Below are 26,598 nucleotides of genomic sequence, written 5' to 3'. Positions count from 1 at the left end.
AGTGGCATTGTTGTCTCTGCATGACAGACTGCACTTCTGGATGATTCCATATCTCTCGTAGGCAGGCTTCTCCCGCCACAAAATTTGAACCATTATCGGATATCATTAGTTTGGGACAGGATCTGCGAGCTGCAAATCTACGAAAAGCTTGGATGAAGGCTTCGGCACTCATGTCAGAAGTCACTTCTAGATGTACGCCTCGTGTGGTTGCACACGTGAAGAGGCAAATATAAGCTTTCACTGGTATCTTATCTGGAGTGCCAGTGAGAAGTAAGGCTCCTGTGTAATCGACACCAGTGGTCTCAAAGGGACGAAGATGGACTACTCTCTCCTTAGGGAGTGGTGGAGGTCCTGGGTAAGGACACACTCGAGCGTCGTATCTTTTGCAGATTACATAGGACTTAATGAGTGATTTGACAGTTTTACGACCTTGGGGAAGCCAATATTTCTGTCTCAAGTCGGTGAGATTGTCTAACACTCCACCATGCAAAGTATTATATTGATGATGATGCAAAACTAGAAGTTTCGTAATAATGTGGTGACGTGGTAGAAGGATCTGATTCTTTGTATCCAAATCAATTTCTGCATGAAGCAGACGTCCTCCACACCTTAATATATTATGAGTGTTGGCATCATACCAGATACCTAGAGACTTGGTTAATTTATCTGGAAGATTTTCATATTCACTTCCATACGTCTCTTGCTGTGCACGTTTGATCCAGTAGAGGATAGGATTGGGAAACTTATGCCTGATTCCTATCTTAGCAAGAAAGTCAAACACATGTGCTGTCACTCTTAATAACTTACTCACGTTGGAATAATTGTGAGGATTAATAGCTGAGATTCGATGAGGTTCTGGGTCTTTCATGGGAGTAGTGATACTGGTCACTATGACTTGTGGTTTCTGTTTGGGCCACTGACCACTAACAAGCCATGAAAGTCCATTAAACCACATCGAAGACTTGATTAGTTTTTTTAATGTTAAGCCTCTTGATAGGTAATCTGCAGGATTGTCTTTGGTGGGGACATGTCTGAATTTATATCCCGCAGATAATTCATGAATTTCCATAACACGATTACTAACGTAGGAAGTTTTATTGTTATTATTTCTTACCCATTGTAAGACTGCCTCATTGTCTGACCACACGACGATTTCACCAAATTGAATATTATTGAGTGTCTTGGTCAGGCAATGAGTCAATCGTACTCCCACCAGCAATGCAGTTAACTCCATTTGAGGTAAAGATCTCTTCTTGATTGGAGCAACTCTTGCTTTAGATGTGAGTAAAATGATTGTACATTATTGACTAAGTAGGCTGCAGCGCCATACGCTTTGCCAGAGGCATCGCAGAAGACGTGCAAATTTGTGGGTAAGTTTTGTCCTGAAGCATTGCGAGGAAATTTCAAAACACCTAATTGATTGAAATCCATTGCGAGTATTTGCCATTTATCTGGCAAGTCAATTGGCAACGGATCATCCCATCCCATATGTTTCTGCCAGCATTCCTGCATGAGGAGTTTGCCCCTTATTAAAATAGGGCTAAGTAAGCCCAAAGGGTCTGATGGTTGACTGACATACGAGAGTAATTTTCTCATGGAAAGGGTTGAATTATTGTGTTTTACTGACTTGACATTCATCTCGTCTATAACTGTGTTCCATTCCACACCCAGAACCTTTAATTGATTAGGCACCTGATAACCCGGAAATTCTGTCTCGATTATCTGGTTTAATGATTTGTTGTTTGAGGCCCATGATTGTAGTGGCATATTGGCTCCTAACAACTCACGGTTAGCCTCATGGTAGATTTCTACCAATTTGGATTTGTCATTAGTAGTTCCCTGGAAATTATCGACATACAAGTTGTCACTAATCTCGGTTTTATAAGGGCTATCTGACTTCTTCATATGTGTATCTAATATGGCTTGAAGTAGAAACGGTGAAGAAGTCGCACCAGATACCACAGAGGCAAACCTGTAGATTACGACATCACTGTCAGGATCCAGTGGGTCCTTGATCCAGATAAATTTGGTGTAATTACGATCCTAATCTTGTAAGCCTACTCTAAGGAAAGCTTTACTGATATCAGCAGTATAAGCGAAAATCCCAGTGCGGAATCGTTGCAATACGTCATGTAGCCTTTGTATCAGGCTAGGTCCTGTTTGGAGACATTCATTCAAGGGCACGCTGTTTACCTTCACTTTGGCACTACAGTTGAAGACGATACGTATTGGTGATGTCAATGAATCTTTCACCACAGCGTGATGGGTAAATAGTGACCTGTTTTTCGGTCATCATTATCAACAATTTCGATAAATTTACTGTGGAGTTGTTGTTGAATTAATTGATGATACATGTTCAATTTATTTGGCTTTTTCTTCAGCCGTATTAATTGAGAGGCTGCCATGTAATAATTAACTGGAAGTTGCGGATGATTCAACTTCCATGGCAGTCTCACCCAGTATTGTTTGTCCTTATGGACAACTGTGTCCAGATATTGCTGGTAAGTCCACATATCATCAGGGCTTGGTTGTTCAGGGATAATACCTAAAGTGTCTAAATCCCACAGACGATATACAGGTGGATCAGACTCATTATCTTCAGATATTTCCCTGAAATGTAAGGGTGACTTTTCCAAGCCTAGTCACGCCACAATTGAATTGTTAGTTTGTTTGTTGGTTGACGCTGTTTTCTGTTGGAAAAACACCGGTCCAGTAAGCAATTTGCCTCCAGCAGATGACAACAAATTCATTCCGTGTTGTCTGGTGCATCCTGTTATAAATTTATAATAATAGTCAGCGCCTATTAGGATACCAACATCTGTGAGACAGTCAGAATTTATTTTGTGATCTGCTAGCCTCATGTGGTTACGTCTGAGATATCTCGAAGTGCGAGCCAGTCCTGTGACCTGCAGGTCTGAAGGAAGTTTATCTACTACTACCGCTTGTATTGGACTAGTGGAAGATCCAAGTGTCACCAACACCTTGACTACTTGGTATTCACGAGGTCGACTATTAGTTAAGAACCCAGAGATATTCAGTCTCACACTTTTGGCAGGTTTTAATTTCAACTGCTCGACTAATTGTTGTGTGATGAAAGTTTTCTGTGATCCTTGATCAAAGAGACCTCTAGTGTTAACTCTAGACTTCCTATCAATTAGTTTGAGTTGAGCTGTAGGCAGAGTAGTATTATTGCCAGACTCATTATCAAGTACATTTATTTCTTGGTGTACCTTGCAATATTGTACTGTGGTAGAATTCATAGAATCCTCCCTAGGTGTCACAGATTGTGAAGAAGTTTTTCTACATAAGGCATAATGATGCACACCTTTGAGGCGTCTGGTTGATACCTGGTTGATGGGGTTCTGGGAGTTCGTCTACTCCCCAAGCCCGGCCCGAGGCCAGGCTCGACTTGTGAGAGTTTGGTCCACCAGGCTGTTGCTTGGAGCGGCCCGCAGGCCCACATACCCACCACAGCCCGGTTGGTCCGGCACTCCTTGGAGGAATAAATCTAGTTTCCTCTTGAAAATGTCCACGGTTGTTCCGGCAATATTTCTTATGCTTGCTGGGAGGACGTTGAACAACCGCGGACCTCTGATGTTTATACAGTGTTCTCTGATTGTGCCTATGGCACCTCTGCTCTTCATTGGTTCTATTCTACATTTTCTTCCATGTCGTTCACTCCAGTACGTTGTTATTTTACTGTGTAGATTTGGTACTTGGCCCTCCAGTATCTTCCAGGTGTATATTATTTGATATCTCTCTCGTCTTCTTTCTAGTGAGTACATTTGGAGGGCTTTGAGACGATCCCAATAATTTAGGTGCTTTATTGCGTCTATGCGTGCCGTATATGTTCTCTGTATTCCCTCTATTTCAGCAATCTCTCCTGCTTTGAAGGGGGAAGTGAGTACTGAGCAGTACTCAAGACGGGACAACACAAGTGCCTTGAAGAGTACAACCATTGTGATGGGATCCCTGGATTTGAAAGTTCTCGTAATCCATCCTATCATTTTTCTGGCTGTCGCAATATTTGCTTGGTTATGCTCCTTAAACGTTAGGTCGTCAGACATTATTATTCCCAAATCCTTTACATGCTGTTTTCCTACTATGGGTACATTTGATTGTGTTTTGTACTCTGTATTATGTTTAAGGTCCTCATTTTTACCGTACCTGAGTACCTGGAATTTATCACTGTTAAACATCATGTTATTTTCTGATGCCCAGTCGAAAACTTTATTAATATCAGCTTGAAGTTTTTCAATGTCCTCAGCCGAGGTAATTTTCATACTGATTTTTGTGTCATCTGCAAAGGATGATACGAAGCTGTGACTTGTATTTTTGTCTATATCTGATATGAGAATAAGGAAAGGCAGTGGTGCAAGGACTGTACCGTGAGGTACAGAGCTTTTCACTGCACTTGGACTAGATTTTATATGGTTGACAGTTACTCGCTGAGTCCTGTTTGACAGAAAACTGAGTATCCAGCGTCCTACTTTACCGGTTATTCCCATTGACTTCATTTTGTGTGCTATCACGCCATGGTCACATTTATCGAAGGCCTTTGCGAAGTCCGTGTATATCACATCAGCATTCTGTTTCTCTTCTAATGCCTCAGTGACTTTGTCGTAGTGCTCAAGTAGCTGTGAGAGGCACGATCTTCCCGCTCGAAATCCATGTTGGCCTGGGTTATGAAGGTCATTGGTCTCCATGAAATTGGTGACCTGACTCCTAATCACTCTCTCAAATACTTTTATGATGTGCGATGTTAGTGCAACTGGTCTATAATTTTTTGCCAATGCTTTGCTCCCTCCCTTGTGTAGAGGGGCTATGTCTGCTACTTTAAGTGCATCTGGTATCTCCCCCGTGTCCAAGCTCTTCCTCCACACTATACTGAGTGCCTGTGCTACCGGCACTTTGCATTTCTTTATAAATATTGAATTCCATGAGTCTGGACCTGGGGCCGAGTGCATGGGCATGTTTTCAATTTATTTTTCAAAATTTAGTGCGCTCGTGTTTATATCAGTTATATTTACCGGGGTTTGAATATCCCGCATAAAGAAATTGTCTGGATCTTCCACCTTCATGTTGTTTATTGGAGTGCTAAACATGTCCTCATACTGCTTTTTTAGGATTTCACTAATTTCTTTGTCATCCTCCGTGTATGAACCTTCACTTGTACGAATAGGTCCAATACTGGCAGTGGTTTTTGCTTTTGATTTCGCATATGAGAAAAAATATTTGGGATTTTTCTTTATTTCCTGAATTGCTTTCTGTTCTAACTGCCTTTCTTCAGTTTCATATGAGTGTTTCAATTTCCGCTCGATTTCTTCAATCTCCCTATTTAAATTATTCCTTCTTTGACGGGAAATTCGTGTCTGCATAAGCAGTTCCGTTATTTTTTTCCTGCGTTTATAGTGTCGTCTGCGTTCTCTTTCTGGCTTTCCTCAAAGGAACATGTTTCAGACAGACTTGATACGCTTCTGAAGTAAGTTTTTCTATTCCTTCTGTAGGACTTGTATTATTTAGAACAGTTCCCCATGGAATGTTTGTAAGTTCCCTGTTTATTATCTCCCAGTCTATCCTTTTATTATTAAAATTTAATTTACTGAATAGCCCCTCTCGCTTTATCAACGTTTTAGGTCTATTCTGAGTATTGATGGTCGTTTGCACTTCAATGAGTTTGTGATCTGAGTATGTGGTATCTGATATCGTAATGTCTCTGATAATGTCTTCATTGTTCGTAAAGACCAGATCTAGAATATTTTCATTTCTCGTTGGCTCCGATATCTGCTGATTGAGTGAAAATTTGTCACAGAATCTAAGTAGTTCTCTAATCTGTGGTTGGTTAGGTCCTGATAGATTTCCTGGTATAATATTATTGTTTGCTATTTTCCACCTGAGACTAGGCAAGTTGAAGTCACCTAGGAAAATAATATCAGGTATCGGGTTCTCCAAATTATCAAGGCTATTCTCTATTTTGCTTATCTGTTCTGTGAATTCCTCAGCCGTTGCATCTGGCGGTTTGTATATTAGTATAATCACTAAATTTATTTTCTCTATTTTTAATCCCAGTACCTCTACCACCTCATTTGTAACGTTTAGGAGCTCCGAGCATACAAGGTCTTCCCTAATATACAGACCCACTCCTCCATGTGACCTAATTTTCCTATCACACCTGTATAGGTTATATCCTGGAATCCAGATCTCACTGTCCAACAATTCCCCTGCATGGGTTTCTGTGAAAGCTCCAAATACTGCATTTGACTCCGTGAGGAGGCCATTTATGAACTGTACTTTGTTGTTTGTTCTTGTTTTCAGTCCTTGTATGTTGGCAAAGATGAATGAGGTTACTCTATTAGTGATAGTTTGAATGGGAGACTTTTTCGGCACGTCCATTAATCGTGGACATAATGAGTTTGTTCTGACCAGTACTGATTGTTGTAGGGCAGTTGTCTGTCGTAGTTGTAGTTCCCTTTCGGTGGGTAATTGTATCTGTAATTCTGGAATGCCAGTGGATCTGGCATCCAGTTCCATACACTCTCCATGCTGCTCCTTTTGAATTCTCTGCCGGTCTGGTATAAAAAATTTATAGAGTTTCCTCCAAATTCATTATCCTGCTTGCCACTCTTTATGTAGCGTTCCGTGCCTTTCACGTGAAAGTGTGGGCAGCTAAGGTCATAGCATTTTCTGTCCTCCAGTGAGGTTTGGCACATGTCAGGATGGAAAAACCTACATATTGATCCAAATCGACACTCACCTTTCCTAAGCATATTTAAACATTTTTTGGGATGTTGGTAACTGCATTCTAATCCTTTCTTATTACCAGCATATCTATGTCTGCATATGCCCTTTGCATAAAATTTGCATAAGTCTGTCCTTCTGTTCTGAATTGCTCTATCGAGAACCGTCTGCAGTCTACTGCATAACCGTAGTTGCACTACACATTTACTGGAATCATGAGACCCCATGCACTTGGTGCATCTGTGTAATTCTTGTAGCCATATAATCCTGGTATTAAAGTTAGGATAAACAGTGCATTTGTAGGTGACATGTTCTTGTTCACATAACAGACACTTTCTCTCTCTGGCTGAGTTTGTATTCTTAGTAGACACATCAGTTGTAACGTCAGAGGGAGATACTGAATATATACCTACGCTACCACTCCTTTTCCCAGTGGATGGAGTAGTCCTAGGTTTGAATTTATTGGACTTATTCAAAGTCGATTTGGGTTTGACTGAGTTGTCAAGGTTAGGTTGTTTAGGCTCAGGTTTAATCTTATCATGAGTTTTCAACCTGTTAACCGTTATTCTCAGTCCCTCGAATACTTGCTCGAGAGTGAGAAACTCGGTTTTATAGTGTGAGCAGATTTGTGCTAAAATATTTCGAGGTAATTTCCTCTGTAAAAGTAACTTAATTGACCATTCTGAGGCTGGTACATCAACTTTAGTACCTAAGGCCTTCACTAGAGACTCTACTTCTAGCCTGAAGCTTTGAAGTGAGTCTGGTCTGTTACTTGGTGCATTCAGATCCAGTAACTGATAATAAAGGTTAGCTATACTCAACTCCTTGTTGCAATAGTTCAACTTTAGTAGTTTTATAGCTTCCTCATAATTACTCTCAGTGAGAGCTAGGTTATTTATTACCTTTTTAGCCTCCCCTTTGAGAAGACTAATCAGGTATGAGAATTTAGAAACTCTGTCAAAAGAAGATGTGTTATGTATATGAACTTCAAATGAAGTCCAAAATGTGTCCCAATTTTCTTCATCCAGCCCTACAAATGTAGGTAAGTCTAAAGTAGGTAGACGAACCTCAGGTAATTGATTACTGGATTCAGACATAGTATTATTTGCATTGGATTTATGTTCATTTACTATATTGGATAGTACATCAAGTTTATCTTGAGTCTCATCTTCATACTGAGAAATTTCTGCTAGAGTTTGATCTATTTCATCAGGATCAGTTTCAGCTGCATTCAGTAGGTTGAGATAAGACCTGATTGTAGAGCTGACTTGATCAAATTTGAGATCAGCTACTCTCAATGATGTTTCTAGTTGATAGTAATCAATGGGAGTTGCTTTAGACAAAGTATCAGATTTATTAATCAGTCTGGTTAAATGACCTTTAGGGCCAATATAGGTTCTCCTAAACTTTTCAGGAGTAGCCATGGTGGCTTTAAGTCCAAGTTTCATAGGACTTGAATAAGTATTACTAATGAAACTTGGGTACTAGCTCATTAGTTGACAAGTAAATTGAATATAGCCTAAATTAGTCTGGCTAAATTGCACTCTTCCTCACTCGAGGTTAAATGTACCTACATAACAATTAGTAGCTAAGGATTTTGAGCAGTGTTTGAATGTCACCATTAAACTTTCTTCTGGCTATCTCTTCATTATCACCATTAGATGTAATAGTGATCATTCAGCAGCACTCAAAATTCATACACACAAATAATTAATATGTATATACTCTAAATCAGAGTTACTATAAAGTTTGAATCCCACCCTTGGTAGGGTCAGCACAAGAATGAATAATGTAAGCACTACTGACGAGTTCAAGACTAGTTGAAAGGGTTTCTACTAAAGAAAGTTATTTAGTCTGCATTTGTGCAAAACCCAGCACAATCACAGCCTAAATTCCTACCTATTACAGGTTGGCATAAATTAATTTACGGTGCAATAATGTGAATATATAATTGTGCTGTTTTTATTTTTGTTTTATTTTATAGTTTATATAAATGTGCACTTGCACACACTGGTGAAAATACAAATATGTACAGTTAATTTTGGCTTGCTAGCCACAGCCTTTTATGGTGGTTGATTGTGTTGACCAACTTGTCAACTACATGTGACCTAGACTCACCTGACAGGTGTACACCATCTCTTGCCAGGTTTTTCCTGTATGGTCTGGCTGTAAATTGAATGTAAGTGGCATCCAATCGTACTCTCTTCCTCAGCCGAAAGTTTATATATTTGGTAATAGCAGCCCTTTGGTAATATTCTGGACTCACTCCCCAACGATTATCATTGCTTAGTTGGCGAGGTTCCACCAATGTGAACACTACTGAACTGCTAACAAGTTTAAATGAGGAAATTATTGTTTTAAGGTGATTAATTACCTCAACTGGGTGTCGAGTAGGATGGATGTCATTACCACCTAGATAAATAATAGTTAGATGGTGAGGCCACTCTAACACAGGTGTTAATGTAGAGTTATTATAGAAATTGTGAGCTGTTGCTCCTGGTGACCTGAAGATTCTTACCTCAGTGTGAGGTATAGGTCTGAGTGTTGTGGGTAATTGACTGTGTCCCACTAGTGCTACCTTATACATGAGGTATAAGCAGCAAATAAATTGGTGTGTATTAGGCTGACCTATGTGGTACACTGCCGGAAGTCACAATTAATAAAGTGTGGTTAGCCTAGATTACTACACACGGTAATTAGTTATGATTATGGTATTGTAATATATCCGGTTCGAAGGACCATATTTTTGTGTTGGGAAGAAAGCTTACACTCTATTTATTGATTGATGTTTAATTAATAGATTAATTTAAATTAATCAAAGGACCACCCTATTTTTACTGAAAAGGGAAACAGATAAGACAACAATGGATAAGGACTGAAATACCAGTGCCTATGGATAGTGGAACTATTAAGAGTTATTCTTATTGGCGTCGCTAGCGTGTCTCGTGAGCAAGTGGCATCTCCACGCCAGCGTCTCCCTCAACCCTCCCTCGCATTCACAATAGAATTTAGTAATCACGGAGAATTCTTTTCCGTGCAGTTACTGATGCAATGTGTTAATGAGAACAGGGTTGCAATTGTAGAGAATTAAATAATATTATATTCTCGTTAAATGGTGTTAATCGAGAAATGGAGAGAATTCCTATTTCCTCCATAGCGTTCGTATGTAACAGATAAAACTGTTATTTATTGATAATCTTAGTTAATAACTCTCGATTGTTGGATCATTAGGAGTTATATTATCCGTTGTTAATTATTGCACAGAATACTGATAAAATTTGAGAACCATCTTCAATTCTCTAACATAATGGTAATAAATATGTTTAGAGAGACATTATCTGTCGCAATCCTGCCTCGTGATGTTGTGAGAATTTTTAGCAATAAATGCCCAGATAAAGAAATATTAATTTATGTTAGCACTACAGTTAGTAGAGTTAATAGTTACTGTACTTAGCATACAATAGCGATGTATTATGATACAATAGCAATGTATCAGTGTTGGAAATTTCCAACAGTACCCACGTTGATGGGGTACACACGTTGATGGTGTACACACGTTGATGGGGTACACACGTTGATGGTGTACATACGTTGATGGGGTACACAGTTGATGGTGTACACACGTTAATGGGGTACACACATTGATGGGGTACACAGTTAATGGGGGTACACAGTTGATGGGTTACACTGTTAATGGGGTACACGCATTGATGGGTTACCCTGTTGATGGGGTACACGCATTGATGGGTTACACAATTGATGGGATACACAGTTGATGGGGGTACACGCACTGATGGGTTATACAGTTGATTGGGTAGACAGTTGATGGGGTACACAGTTGGTGAGGTACGCAGTTGATAAGGTACACAGTTGATGGGCATAAACAAGTTGATGGGGTACACAGTTGATGTGGTACACAGTTGATGGGGTACACATGTTGATGGACTTACACAAGTTGATGGGGTACAAAGTTGATGGGGTACACAGTTGATGGGGTACACACATTAATGGGGTACACAGTTGATGGGGTACACAGTTGATGGGGTACACAGTTGATGGGATACACACGTTGATGGGATACACACGTTGATGGGGTACACACGTTGATGGGATACACACGTTGATGGGGTACACACGTTGATGGGATACACACGTTGATAGGATACACACGTTGATAGGGTACACAGTTGATGGGGTACACACATTAATGGGGTACACAGTTGATGGGGTACACAGTTGATGGGGTACACAGTTGATGGGATACACACGTTGATGGGATACACACGTTGATGGGATGCACACGTTGATAGGATACACACGTTGATAGGGTACACAGTTGATGGGGTACACACATTAATGGGGTACACAGTTGATGGGGTACACACATTAATGGGGTACACAGTTGATGGGGTACACAGTTGATGGGATACACACGTTGATGGGATACACACGTTGATGGGATACACACGTTGATAGGATACACACGTTGATGGGATACACACGTTGATGGGATACACACGTTGATGGGATACACACGTTGATGGGATACACACGTTGATGGGATACACACGTTGATGGGATACACACGTTGATGGGATACACACGTTGATGCGATACACACGTTGATGGGATACACACGTTGATGCGATACACACGTTGATGGGATACACACGTTGATGGGATACACACGTTGATGGGATACACACGTTGATAGGGTACACAGTTGATGGGGTACACAGCTGAGTGCCTCTGGAGTCAGCAGGGGTGGCCACAGTCAGCCCCTCTAGGGGGTCCAGGTGTTACAAGAGGATTGGTGTCCTAGTCCCAGTTCCCTGATGTTGTTAGTCTGGTCTAATGTCCTTCTTCAAGGTGTGGCAGAGGTGGTGGAGGCGGTCTTGAGGGGCGACCACACCAAGGCTCCGTCCACCTTCCCTGCCCTTGTATGACCAGTTGTCCTTGTGGAAGAGTGGATGTTGTTGTTGTTTTAGATTTAGCTACTCAGAACGAAATGTCCATGTAGCACCGACTATGGTGAGCCCGTAAAGAAGAAGGTACAGGCAGATATATAGAAAAGAGAGAGTAAGATGAGAGGTGAGCAAGTAAGATAGTGAGGTGAGGAGCAGGTAGGAATAAGGTCACAGTACACTCACCATGTAGGGTGAGGTACAGTGAGGTATTGCATAGTCGTTGTCGATCACGGCAGAAGGTGAGGTGCAAATTGTGTCGTTGATAGTGAGGTATACCTAAGCTGGGTTTACATAGCTGTGTGTAGGAGCTTGAATACTTCTCAAGCCACATTTTGCAACATTTTCTCAATAAACACTCAAAGGACCAATACTATTGCGGTAGAGTGGCAGTCCAGTACCAGACCCACTCTAACAACAAGACGGGTTATATGTGCTGACATGTGTAAGGCACAAATTACATAAACTGGGGTACTGTATTCCTGGATACATTCCCACAACGATTTATTCGCTCCTTTGATCATGATCGATTTTCCATTGACATCTCACTTAAGCTTGAAACGTAAATTGATATCAATAAAAATATTTTCTGAGATACAAAATTCTTTTATATTATTTCATATTTGTTTCTCAAGTTCTTCAAAATACTCCAAGAATTCACAGTTTCATACAGCTGGTGTTGAGACTTTTAACTATACACGTTGAGATGTATACTTTTGTTTATAAGACTTTAATTTGTATTATTTATTTACAGTTTATATTAATGATCATTTTGGTGCAACAAACTAAAACAAATTAATATATTTTTGGTTGTGAATTATAAGACCAATTCAGTAAGAATTCATGTTAAGAATTACCGGAAACAAAGGTGAAGGCAGAGCCAGGTGGAAGTCAAGGCCAGCGTGTGAACGGCAAGTTTGACTTCCTCGTTGTCCTATATACTCTTCATGTTGGTGGAGCCAGGATTGATAAATTGGTTCAGAAGCACCTTATAGGGTACAAAAGAAAACAAAATATTTTTATGTATATGTGATAACGATGAGTTTACCTGCACTCGACTACAGGTAGAGTAGTGTAGTTCAGCGTTCCTCCCCAGAACGACTACAGGTAGAGTAGTGTAGTTCAGCGTTCCTCCCCAGAACGACTACAGGTAGAGTAGTGTAGTTCAGCGTTCCTCCCCAGAACGACTACAGGTAGAGTAGTGTAGTTCAGCGTTCCTCCCCAGAACGACTACAGGTAGAGTAGTGTAGTTCAGCGTTCCTCCCCAGAACGACTACAGGTAGAGTAGTGTAGTTCAGCGTTCCTCCCCAGAACGACTACAGGTAGAGTAGTGTAGTTCAGTGTTCCTCCCCAGAACGACTACAGGTAGAGTAGTGTAGTTCAGTGTTCCTCCCCAGAACAGCTACAGGTAGAGTAGTGTAGTTCAGCGTTCCTCCCCAGAACAACTACAGGTAGAGTAGTGTAGTTCAGTGTTCCTCCCCAGAAATGGGAACATAACTATTTGTGCGTTCTATATGTCTGGGTTTTTTATTAGGTCAAGCAGTGAATAGTTCACTACATGCAGATCTATCTATTTATCTATTTATTTATCTATCTATGTATCTATCTATTTATCTATCTATCTATCTATCTATCTATCTATCTGTACATGTCATTAAACACAACAGCAATGTGAATATTGATAATTTTCTTATATATATTTTCCATTCTACCATCTAGTGGATGAAGAAACACTAGATCTCTTAATCTTTCCAGTTTATTGTTTGAAGTTTCGTCAGCAATTTGACATGGTCAGGAATATACTCTATGTTCAACAGACACATGTATACTAAGCTTAAGAGATTGGTTAATGAAGATTAAGTCACCCAAAGGTGGCACGGGCATGAGTAACCCGTAAGAGCTTACAAGAAGAAATTTAGACATTTATAAGCGTGGGAACATCTCACTCTACGTTTCACCTAACCCCATTAATTGTAGGGAGCGACGAAGGATAGAGTGAGGTGACTGTGGCCTGACTCCGGCTTCCAGCTGTCCGCCAGGTCTTACATCTTCACTCTGGGTCAATGGAGGACCATCAAACAGCTGTATGCTCCAAGTTGAATTCATCTGGATGTTGATTACTGGTGTCAGCTCCCGAGTGAACACGGGAGCCTACCAAGCCTCCTACGGTCGTCGGTGTGTGTGATTATTGTCGTATCTTTCACTATATTTTGACGATTAAGGATGATGTTGTGGTGCTGAGAATGATGTTCCATAATATGTCAGTCTTGTAAACAAAGTGTAAGACGTCTGTCTACTCAATGTATTCGTGGTATGTCCAATGTAGCATATATTTCAGAGTGCACAGTCTCCAGAGTTGCATTTGTAGTGATACACTACATTAGTGCACCTCAGGTTGTCAGTGGTGGCAGAGATGTTATTTCTCATAATGATGGAAGATGTCCGAGGGTTGCTATAATAAATTATGGAACGAATCCTTGCGTTTTCACTGCGAGGTTTGCAATTCTTGTCAATTATATCTCGTATCACCTTTTCATCATTTTTAAATGCATGAGTAAATGTATTTTTTTTATTTACATAATAGTGTATAATAATACACTATAATGTGTTCCTTGGAGGGCCCATTTCCCACCCCTGGGGCCTGGTTATCCTCAGTCAGGTGGCGGCCCAGCTTCTTACTACCGATTTCGTCGAATTCTGTGTTGCTGTAGTCGTTGTTCCCAACAGTTTGGCGGATTTCTTGAAGTTCGTGGTGCAGGAGCTGCCAAGACATCTGAGAAGACCGCGGGAGGTATTAAGGAACATCTTCTCAACACCACAACACCATCCTGGATCACCAAGACGTAGTGAAGGACACCACAGTAATTACACGACCGTGCGAGGCTTCGTATCCCTGAGGTTGTGTTCATTCACGAGCTGACACCAGTAATCAACACCCATATGAAGTCCACTTGGAGCATATATATATATATATATATATATATATATATATATATATATATATATATATATATATATATATATATATATATATATATATATATATATATATTAGTATATTTTGGTAGCAGTCTTTCCTGTAGACATATATTATTAAATATGACCGAAAAAGTAAGATTAATAATTCTAACACGAATTTTCTCAATCTTTCGCACATTACGCTTCACTGTTGGAGGTAAATCAAAAATCACTTCTCCAAAATTCATTTTTATTTCTAGTCTGACGCGACACGGGCGCGTTTCGTAAAACTTATTACATTTTCAAAGACTTCACAAATACACAACTGATTAGAACTTACGTATCTCTGAGTTTATATCTACATTTGAGTGAGGTGGGAAGGGTGATGTGGCATTAGAACAAGATGGGATATTAATAGGGTATTAAAAGTATCAACACAAGACAGAACAGAAACAATGGGTATTGAATAGAAGTGTTTGTAGAAAGCCTATTGGTCCATATTTCTTGATGCTTCTATATTGGAGTGGAGTCTTGAGGTGGGTAGAATATAGTTGTGCAATAATTGGCTGTTGATTGCTGGTGTTGACTTCTTGATGTGTAGTGCCTCGCAAACGTCAAGCCGCCTGCTATCGCTGTATCTATCGATGATTTCTGTGTTGTTTACTAGGATTTCTCTGGCGATGGTTTGGTTATGGGAAGAGATTATATGTTCCTTAATGGAGCCCTGTTGCTTATGCATCGTTAAACGCCTAGAAAGAGATGTTGTTGTCTTGCCTATATACTGGGTTTTTTGGAGCTTACAGTCCCCAAGTGGGCATTTGAAGGCATAGACGACGTTAGTCTCTTTTAAAGCGTTCTGTTTTGTGTCTGGAGAGTTTCTCATGAGTAGGCTGGCCGTTTTTCTGGTTTTATAGTAAATCGTCAGTTGTATCCTCTGATTTTTGTCTGTAGGGATAACGTTTCTATTAACAATATCTTTCAGGACCCTTTCCTCCGTTTTATGAGCTGTGGAAAAGAAGTTCCTGTAAAATAGTCTAATAGGGGGTATAGGTGTTGTGTTAGTTGTCTCTTCAGAGGTTGCATGGCTTTTCACTTTCCTTCTTATGATGTCTTCGATGAAACCATTGGAGAAGCCGTTATTGACTAGGACCTGCCTTACCCTACAGAGTTCTTCGTCGACTTGCTTCCATTCTGAGCTGTGGCTGAGAGCACGGTCGCCGTATGCGTTAACAACACTCCTCTTGTACCTGTCAGGGCAGTCGCTGTTGGCATTTAGGCACATTCCTATGTTTGTTTCCTTAGTGTAGACTGCAGTGTGGAAACCTCCGCCCTTTTCCATGACTGTTACATCTAGAAAAGGCAGCTTCCCATCCTTTTCCGTCTCGTAAGTGAAACGCAGCACGGAACTCTGCTCAAATGCCTCCTTCAGCTCCTGCAGATGTCTGACATCAGGTACCTGTGTAAAAATGTCGTCAACATACCTGCAGTATATGGCCGGTTTCAAGTTCATGTCGACTAAGACTTTTTGCTCGATGGTACCCATGTAGAAGTTTGCAAACAGGACACCTAGGGGAGAACCCATGGCGACCCCATCTACTTGCTTATACATGTGCTCATCCGGGCTCAAGAAGGGTGCCTCTTTAGTACAAGCTTGGAGTAGTTTCCTCAGAATACTTTCTGGCATGTCAAAAGGAGTACAGGCTGGATCACGATACACTCTGTCGACTATCATTCCGATTGTCTCGTCCACAGGTACGTTGGTAAACAGCGATTCTACGTCCAACGAGGCTCTTATCCCTGTGGCCCGTGTGCCCCGCAGTAAGTCCACAAATTCCTTTGGAGACTTCAGGCTGAAGGCGCAAGGAACATAAGGAGTCAGCAGGCCGTTGAGTCGCTTCGCCAGTCTGTACGTGGGCGTGGGTATCTGGCTAATGATTGGCCGAAGTGGGTTATACGATACACCACGATACACCTGCCCCCATGAGACACCTGCCACCATGAGACACCTGCCACCATGATACATCTGCCCCCATAATACACCTGCCACCATGATACACCTGCCACCATGGTACACCTGCCACCATGATACACCTGCCCCCATGATACACCTGCCACCATGACACACCTGCCATCATGATGAACCTGCCACCATGATACACCTGCCACCACGATACACCTGCCACCATGATACACCTGCCACCATGATACACCTGCCACCATGATACACCTGCCACCATGATACACCTGCCACCATGATACATCTGCCCCCATAATACACCTGCCACCATGGTACACCTGCCACCAAGATACACCTGCCACCATGATACACCTGCCACCATGACACACCTGCCACCACGATACACCTGCCACCATGATACACCTGCCACCATGATACACCTGCCACCATGACACACCTGCCACCACGATACACCTGCCACCATGACACACCTGCCAACCAAGACACCTGCCACCATGACAGACCTGCCACCATGATACACCTGCCACCATAATACACCTGCCACCAAAATACACCTGCCACCATGATACACCTGCCACCATGATACACCTGCCACCATAATACACCTGCCACCATGATACACCTGCCACCATGATACACCTGCCACCTTGATTCACCTGCCACCATGACACACCTGCCACCATGATACACCTGCCACCATGATACACCTGCCACCATGACACACCTGCCACCATGACACACCTGCCACCATGATACACCTGCCACCATGAGACCCCTGCCACCATGACACACCTGCCACCATGATACACCTGCCACCATGATACACCTGCCACCTTGATACACCTGCCACCACGATACACCTGCCACCATGACACACCTGCCAACCAAGACACCTGCCACCATGACACACCTACCACCATGATACACCTGCCACCATGATACACCTGCCACCATGACAGACCTGCCCCCATGACACACCTACCACCATGATACACCTGCCACCATGACACACCTGCCACCATGATACACCTGCCACCTTGATACACCTGCCACCATGATACACCTGCCACCATGATACACCTGCCACCATGATACACCGGCCACCATGATACACCTGCCACCATAATACACCTGCCACCATGATACACCTGCCACCATGACAGACCTACCACCATGATACACCTGCCACCATGACACGCCTGCCACCATGGTACACCTGCCACCATGATACACCTGCCACCATGATACACCTACAACCGTGACACACCTGCCACCATGACACACCTGCAACTATGATACACCTGCCACCATGACACCTGCCACCAAGACACACCTGCCACTATGACACACCTGCCACCATTGTACACCTGCCAGTATGACACACCTGCCACTATGACACACCTGCCATCATGACACACCTGCCACCATGACACGCCTGCCACCATGATACACCTGCCACCATGATACACCTGCCACCATGACACACCTGCCACCACGATACACCTGCCACCATGACACACTTGCCAACCAAGACACCTGCCACCATGACAGACCTGGCACCATGATACACCTGCCACCATTACACACCTGCCACCATGATACACCTGCCACCATGATACACCTGCCACCATAATACACCTGCCACCATGACACACCTGCCACCATGATACACCTGCCACCATGACACACCTGCCACCATGATACACCTGCCACCATGATACACCTGCCACCATGATACACCTGCCACTATAATACACCTGCCACCATGATACACCTGCCACCATGACACACCTTCCAACCGAGACACCTGCCACCATGACAGACCTGCCACCATGATACACCTGCCACCATAATACACCTGCCACCAAAATACACCTGCCACCATGATACACCTGCCACCATGATACACCTGCCACCATAATACACCTGCCACCATGATACACCTGCCACCATGATACACCTGCCACCTTGATTCACCTGCCACCATGACACACCTGCCACCATGATACACCTGCCACCATGATACACCTGCCACCATGACACACCTGCCACCATGACACACCTGCCACCATGATACACCTGCCACCATGAGACCCCTGCCACCATGACACACCTGCCACCATGATACACCTGCCACCATGATACACCTGCCACCTTGATACACCTGCCACCACGATACACCTGCCACCATGACACACCTGCCAACCAAGACACCTGCCACCATGACACACCTACCACCATGATACACCTGCCACCATGATACACCTGCCACCATGACAGACCTGCCCCCATGACACACCTACCACCATGATACACCTGCCACCATGACACACCTGCCACCATGATACACCTGCCACCTTGATACACCTGCCACCATGATACACCTGCCACCATGATACACCTGCCACCATGATACACCGGCCACCATGATACACCTGCCACCATAATACACCTGCCACCATGATACACCTGCCACCATGACAGACCTACCACCATGATACACCTGCCACCATGACACGCCTGCCACCATGGTACACCTGCCACCATGATACACCTGCCACCATGATACACCTACAACCGTGACACACCTGCCACCATGACACACCTGCAACTATGATACACCTGCCACCATGACACCTGCCACCAAGACACACCTGCCACTATGACACACCTGCCACCATTGTACACCTGCCAGTATGACACACCTGCCACTATGACACACCTGCCATCATGACACACCTGCCACCATGACACGCCTGCCACCATGATACACCTGCCACCATGATACACCTGCCACCATGACACACCTGCCACCACGATACACCTGCCACCATGACACACTTGCCAACCAAGACACCTGCCACCATGACAGACCTGGCACCATGATACACCTGCCACCATTACACACCTGCCACCATGATACACCTGCCACCATGATACACCTGCCACCATAATACACCTGCCACCATGACACACCTGCCACCATGATACACCTGCCACCATGACACACCTTCCACCATGATACACCTGCCACCATGATACACCTGCCACCATGATACACCTGCCACTATAATACACCTGCCACCATGATACACCTGCCACCATGACACACCTTCCAACCAAGACACCTGCCACCATGACAGACCTGCCACCATGATACACCTTCCACCATGACACACCTGCCACCATGATACACCTGCCACCATGATACACCTGCCACCATGATACACCTGCCACCATAATACACCTGCCACCATGACACACCTGCCACCATGACACACCTGCCACCATGATACACCTGCCACCATGATACACCTGCCACCATGAAACACCTGCCACCATGACACACCTGCCACCATGATACACCTGCCACCATGATACACCTGCCACCTTGATACACCTGCCACCATGATACACCTGCCACCATGATACACCTGAAACCATGATACACCTGCCACCATGATACACCTGCCACCTTGATTCACCTGCCACCATGACACACCTGACACCATGATACACCTGCCACCATGATACACCTGCCACCATGATACACCTTCCACCATGACACACCTGCCACCATGATACACCTGCCACCATGATACACCTGCCACCATGATACACCTGCCACCATGATACACCTGCCACCTTGATACACCTGCCACCATGATACACCTGCCACCATGATACACCTGCCACCATGATACACCTACCACCATGACACACCTGCCACCATGACACGCCTGCCACCATGGTACACCTGCCACCATGACACACCTGCCACCATGATACACCTGCCACCATGATACACCTGCCACCTTGATACACCTGCCACCACGATACACCTGCCACCATGACACACCTGCCAACCAAGATACCTGCCACCATGACAGACCTGCCACCATGATACACCTGCCACCATAATACACCTGCCACCAAAATACACCTGCCACCATGATACACCTGCCACCATGATACACCTGCCACCATAATTCACCTGCCACCATGATACACCTGCCACCATGATACACCTGCCACCTTGATTCACCTGCCACCATGACACACCTGCCACCATGATACACCTGCCACCATGATACACCTGCCACCATGACACACCTGCCACCATGACACACCTGCCACCATGATACACCTGCCACCATGAGACACCTGCCACCATGACACACCTGCCACCATGATACACCTGCCACCATGATACACCTGCCACCATGATACACCTGCCACCATGATACACCTGCCACCATGATACACCTGCCACCTTGATTCACCTGCCACCATGACGCACCTGACACCATGATACACCTGCCACCATGATACACCTGCCACCATGACACACCTGCCACCATGATACACCTGCCACCATGATACACCTGCCACCATGATACACCTGCCACCATGATACACCTGCCACCATGATACACCTGCCACCTTGATACACCTGCCACCATGATACACCTGCCACCATGATACACCTGCCACCATGATACACCTACCACCATGACACACCTGCCACCATGACACGCCTGCCACCATGGTACACCTGCCACCATGATACACCTACCACCGTGACACACCTGCCACCATGACCACACCTGCAACTATGATACACCTGCCACCATGATACACCTGCCACCATGATACACCTGCCACCTTGATACACCTGCCACCATGATACACCTGCCACCATGATACACCTGCCACCATGATACACCTACCACCATGACACACCTGCCACCATGACACGCCTGCCACCATGGTACACCTGCCACCATGATACACCTGCCACAATAATTCACCTGCCACCATGATACACCTACCACCGTGACACACCTGCCACACCTGCAACTATGATACACCTGCCACCATGACACCTGCCACCAAGACACACCTGCCACTATGACACACCTGCCACCATGATACACCTGCCACCTTGATACACCTGCCACCATGATACACCTGCCACCATGATACACCTGCCACCATGATACACCTGCCACCATGATACACCTGCCACCTTGATTCACCTGCCACCATGACACACCTGACACCATGATACACCTGCCACCATGATACACCTGCCACCATGACACACCTGCCACCATGATACACCTGCCACCATGATACACCTGCCACCATGATACACCTGCCACCATGATACACCTGCCACCATGATACACCTGCCACCATGATACACCTGCCACCTTGATACACCTGCCACCATGATACACCTGCCACAATGATACACCTGCCACCATGATACACCTACCACCATGACACACCTGCCACCATGACACGCCTGCCACCATGGTACACCTGCCACCATGATACACCTGCCACAATAATACACCTGCCACCATGATACACCTACCACCGTGACACACCTGCCACCATGACACACCTGCAACTATGATACACCTGCCACCATGATACACCTGCCACCATGATACACCTGCCACCTTGATACACCTGCCACCATGATACACCTGCCACCATGATACACCTGCCACCATGATACACCTACCACCATGACACACCTGCCACCATGACACGCCTGCCACCATGGTACACCTGCCACCATGATACACCTGCCACAATAATACACCTGCCACCATGATACACCTACCACCGTGACACACCTGCCACACCTGCAACTATGATACACCTGCCACCATGACACCTGCCACCAAGACACACCTGCCACTATGACACACCTGCCATCATGACACACCTGCCACCATGACACGCCTTCCACCATGATACACCTGCCACAATAATACACCTTCCACCATGATACACCTGCCACCATGATACACCTGTCCCCATGATACACCTGCCACCATGACACACCTGCTACTATGACACACCTGCCACCATGACACACCTGCTACTATAACACCTGCCACCATGATACACCTGCCACCATGATACACCTGCCACCATGATACACCTGCCACCATGATACACCTGCCACCTTGATACACCTGCCACCATGATACACCTGCCACCATGATACACCTGCCACCATGATACACCTACCACCATGACACACCTGCCACCATGACACGCCTGCCACCATGGTACACCTGCCACCATGATACACCTACCACCGTGACACACCTGCCACCATGACACACCTGCAACTATGATACACCTGCCACCATGATACACCTGCCACCATGATACACCTGCCACCTTGATACACCTGCCACCATGATACACCTGCCACCATGATACACCTGCCACCATGATACACCTACCACCATGACACACCTGCCACCATGACACGCCTGCCACCATGGTACACCTGCCACCATGATACACCTGCCACAATAATACACCTGCCACCATGATACACCTACCACCGTGACACACCTGCCACACCTGCAACTATGATACACCTGCCACCATGACACCTGCCACCAAGACACACCTGCCACTATGACACACCTGCCACCATGATACACCTGCCACCTTGATACACCTGCCACCATGATACACCTGCCACCATGATACACCTGCCACCATGATACACCTGCCACCATGATACACCTGCCACTTGATTCACCTGCCACCATGACACACCTGACACCATGATACACCTGCCACCATGATACACCTGCCACCATGACACACCTGCCACCATGATACACCTGCCACCATGATACACCTGCCACCATGATACACCTGCCACCATGATACACCTGCCACCATGATACACCTGCCACCATGATACACCTGCCACCTTGATACATCTGCCACCATGATACACTTGCCACCATGATACACCTGCCACCATGATACACCTACCACCATGACACACCTGCCACCATGACACGCCTGCCACCATGGTACACCTGCCACCATGATACACCTGCCACAATAATACACCTGCCACCATGATACACCTACCACCGTGACACACCTGCCACCATGACACACCTGCAACTATGATACACCTGCCACCATGATACACCTGCCACCATGATACACCTGCCACCTTGATACACCTGCCACCATGATACACCTGCCACCATGATACACCTGCCACCATGATACACCTACCACCATGACACACCTGCCACCATGACACGCCTGCCACCATGGTACACCTGCCACCATGATACACCTGCCACAATAATACACCTGCCACCATGATACACCTACCACCGTGACACACCTGCCACACCTGCAACTATGATACACCTGCCACCATGACACCTGCCACCAAGACACACCTGCCACTATGACACACCTGCCATCATGACACACCTGCCACCATGACACGCCTTCCACCATGATACACCTGCCACAATAATACACCTTCCACCATGATACACCTGCCACCATGATACACCTGTCCCCATGATACACCTGCCACCATGACACACCTGCTACTATGACACACCTGCCACCATGACACACCTGCTACTATAACACCTGCCACCATGATACACCTGCCACCATGATACACCTGCCACCATGATACACCTGCCACCAGTGATACACCTGCCACCTTGATACACCTGCCACCATGATACACCTGCCACCATGATACACCTGCCACCATGATACACCTACCACCATGACACACCTGCCACCATGACACCGCCTGCCACCATGGTACACCTGCCACCATGATACACCTACCACCGTGACACACCTGCCACCATGACACACCTGCAACTATGATACACCTGCCACCATGATACACCTGCCACCATGATACACCTGCCACCTTGATACACCTGCCACCATGATACACCTGCCACCATGATACACCTGCCACCATGATACACCTACCACCATGACACACCTGCCACCATGACACGCCTGCCACCAATGGTACACCTGCCACCATGATACACCTGCCACAATAATACACCTGCCACCATGATACACCTACCACCGTGACACACCTGCCACACCTGCAACTATGATACACCTGCCACCATGACACCTGCCACCAAGACACACCTGCCACTATGACACACCTGCCACCATGATACACCTGCCACCTTGATACACCTGCCACCATGATACACCTGCCACCATGATACACCTGCCACCATGATACACCTGCCACCATGATACACCTGCCACCTTGATTCACCTGCCACCATGACACACCTGACACCATGATACACCTGCCACCATGATACACCTGCCACCATGACACACCTGCCACCATGATACACCTGCCACCATGATACACCTGCCACCATGATACACCTGCCACCATGATACACCTGCCACCATGATACACCTGCCACCATGATACACCTGCCACCTTGATACATCTGCCACCATGATACACTTGCCACCATGATACACCTGCCACCATGATACACCTACCACCATGACACACCTGCCACCATGACACGCCTGCCACCATGGTACACCTGCCACCATGATACACCTGCCACAATAATACACCTGCCACCATGATACACCTACCACCGTGACACACCTGCCACCATGACACACCTGCAACTATGATACACCTGCCACCATGATACACCTGCCACCATGATACACCTGCCACCTTGATACACCTGCCACCATGATACACCTGCCACCATGATACACCTGCCACCATGATACACCTACCCACCATGACACACCTGCCACCATGGACACGCCTGCCACCATGGTACACCTGCCACCATGATACACCTGCCACAATAATACACCTGCCACCATGATACACCTACCACCGTGACACACCTGCCACACCTGCAACTATGATACACCTGCCACCATGACACCTGCCACCAAGACACACCTGCCACTATGACACACCTGCCATCATGACACACCTGCCACCATGACACGCCTTCCACCATGATACACCTGCCACAATAATACACCTTCCACCATGATACACCTGCCACCATGATACACCTGTCCCCATGATACACCTGCCACCATGACACACCTGCTACTATGACACACCTGCCACCATGACACACCTGCTACTATAACACCTGCCACCATGATACACCTGCTACCATGACACACCTGTCACCATGATACACCTGCCACCGTGACACACCTGCCACCGTGACACACCTGCCACCATGACACACCTGCTACTATAACACCTGCCACCATGATACACCTGCCACCATGACACACCTGCCACCATGATACATCTGCCACCGTGACACACCTGCCACCGTGACACACCTGCCACCATGACACACCTGCTACTATAACACCTGCCACCATGATACACCTGCCACCATGACACACCTGCCACCATGATACACCTGCCACCGTGACACACCTGGTATTATGAAGGATGTAACCTTCACTCTACGTACACAGGTGTGACGTTGACCAAGCTCTTTAATCTTTAACTTGGCCCTCTAACCTGGCCTCTAACCTGGCCTTTAACCTGGCCTTTAACCTGGCCTCTAACCTGGCCTCTAACCTAACCTCTAGCCTGGCCTCTAACCTGGCCTCTAACCTGACCCTCTAACCTGGCCATTAACCTGGCCCTCTAACCTGGCCTCTAACCTGGCCTCTAGCCTGGCCTTTAACCTGGCCCTCTAACCTGGCCTTTAACCTGGCCCTCTAAACCTGGCCTCTAACCTGGCCTATAGCCTGGACTCTAACCTGGCCTCTAACCTGGCCCTCTAACCTGGCCTTTAACCTGGCCCTCTAACCTGGCCTCTAACCTGGCCTCTAGCCTGGCCTTTAACCTGGCCTCTAACCTGGCCTTTAATCTGGCCCTCTAACCTGGCATCTAACCTGGCCTCTAACCTGGCCTCTAGCCTGGCCTTTAACCTGGCCCTCTAACCTGCCTCTAACCTGGCCTCTAACCTTGCCTCTAACCTAGCCTTTAACCTGGCCCTCTAACCTGGCCTTTAACTGGCCCTCTAACTCGGCCTCTAACCTGGCCTCTAGCCTGGCCTCTAACCTGGCCTCTAACCTGGTCTTTTA

This window comes from Procambarus clarkii, chromosome 3, assembly GCF_040958095.1.
Source record: "Procambarus clarkii isolate CNS0578487 chromosome 3, FALCON_Pclarkii_2.0, whole genome shotgun sequence".
Classification (NCBI taxonomy): Eukaryota; Metazoa; Arthropoda; class Malacostraca; order Decapoda; family Cambaridae; genus Procambarus; species Procambarus clarkii.
The sequence above is the reverse complement of the archived record's forward strand: the minus strand, read 5'-3'. Positions refer to the sequence as shown.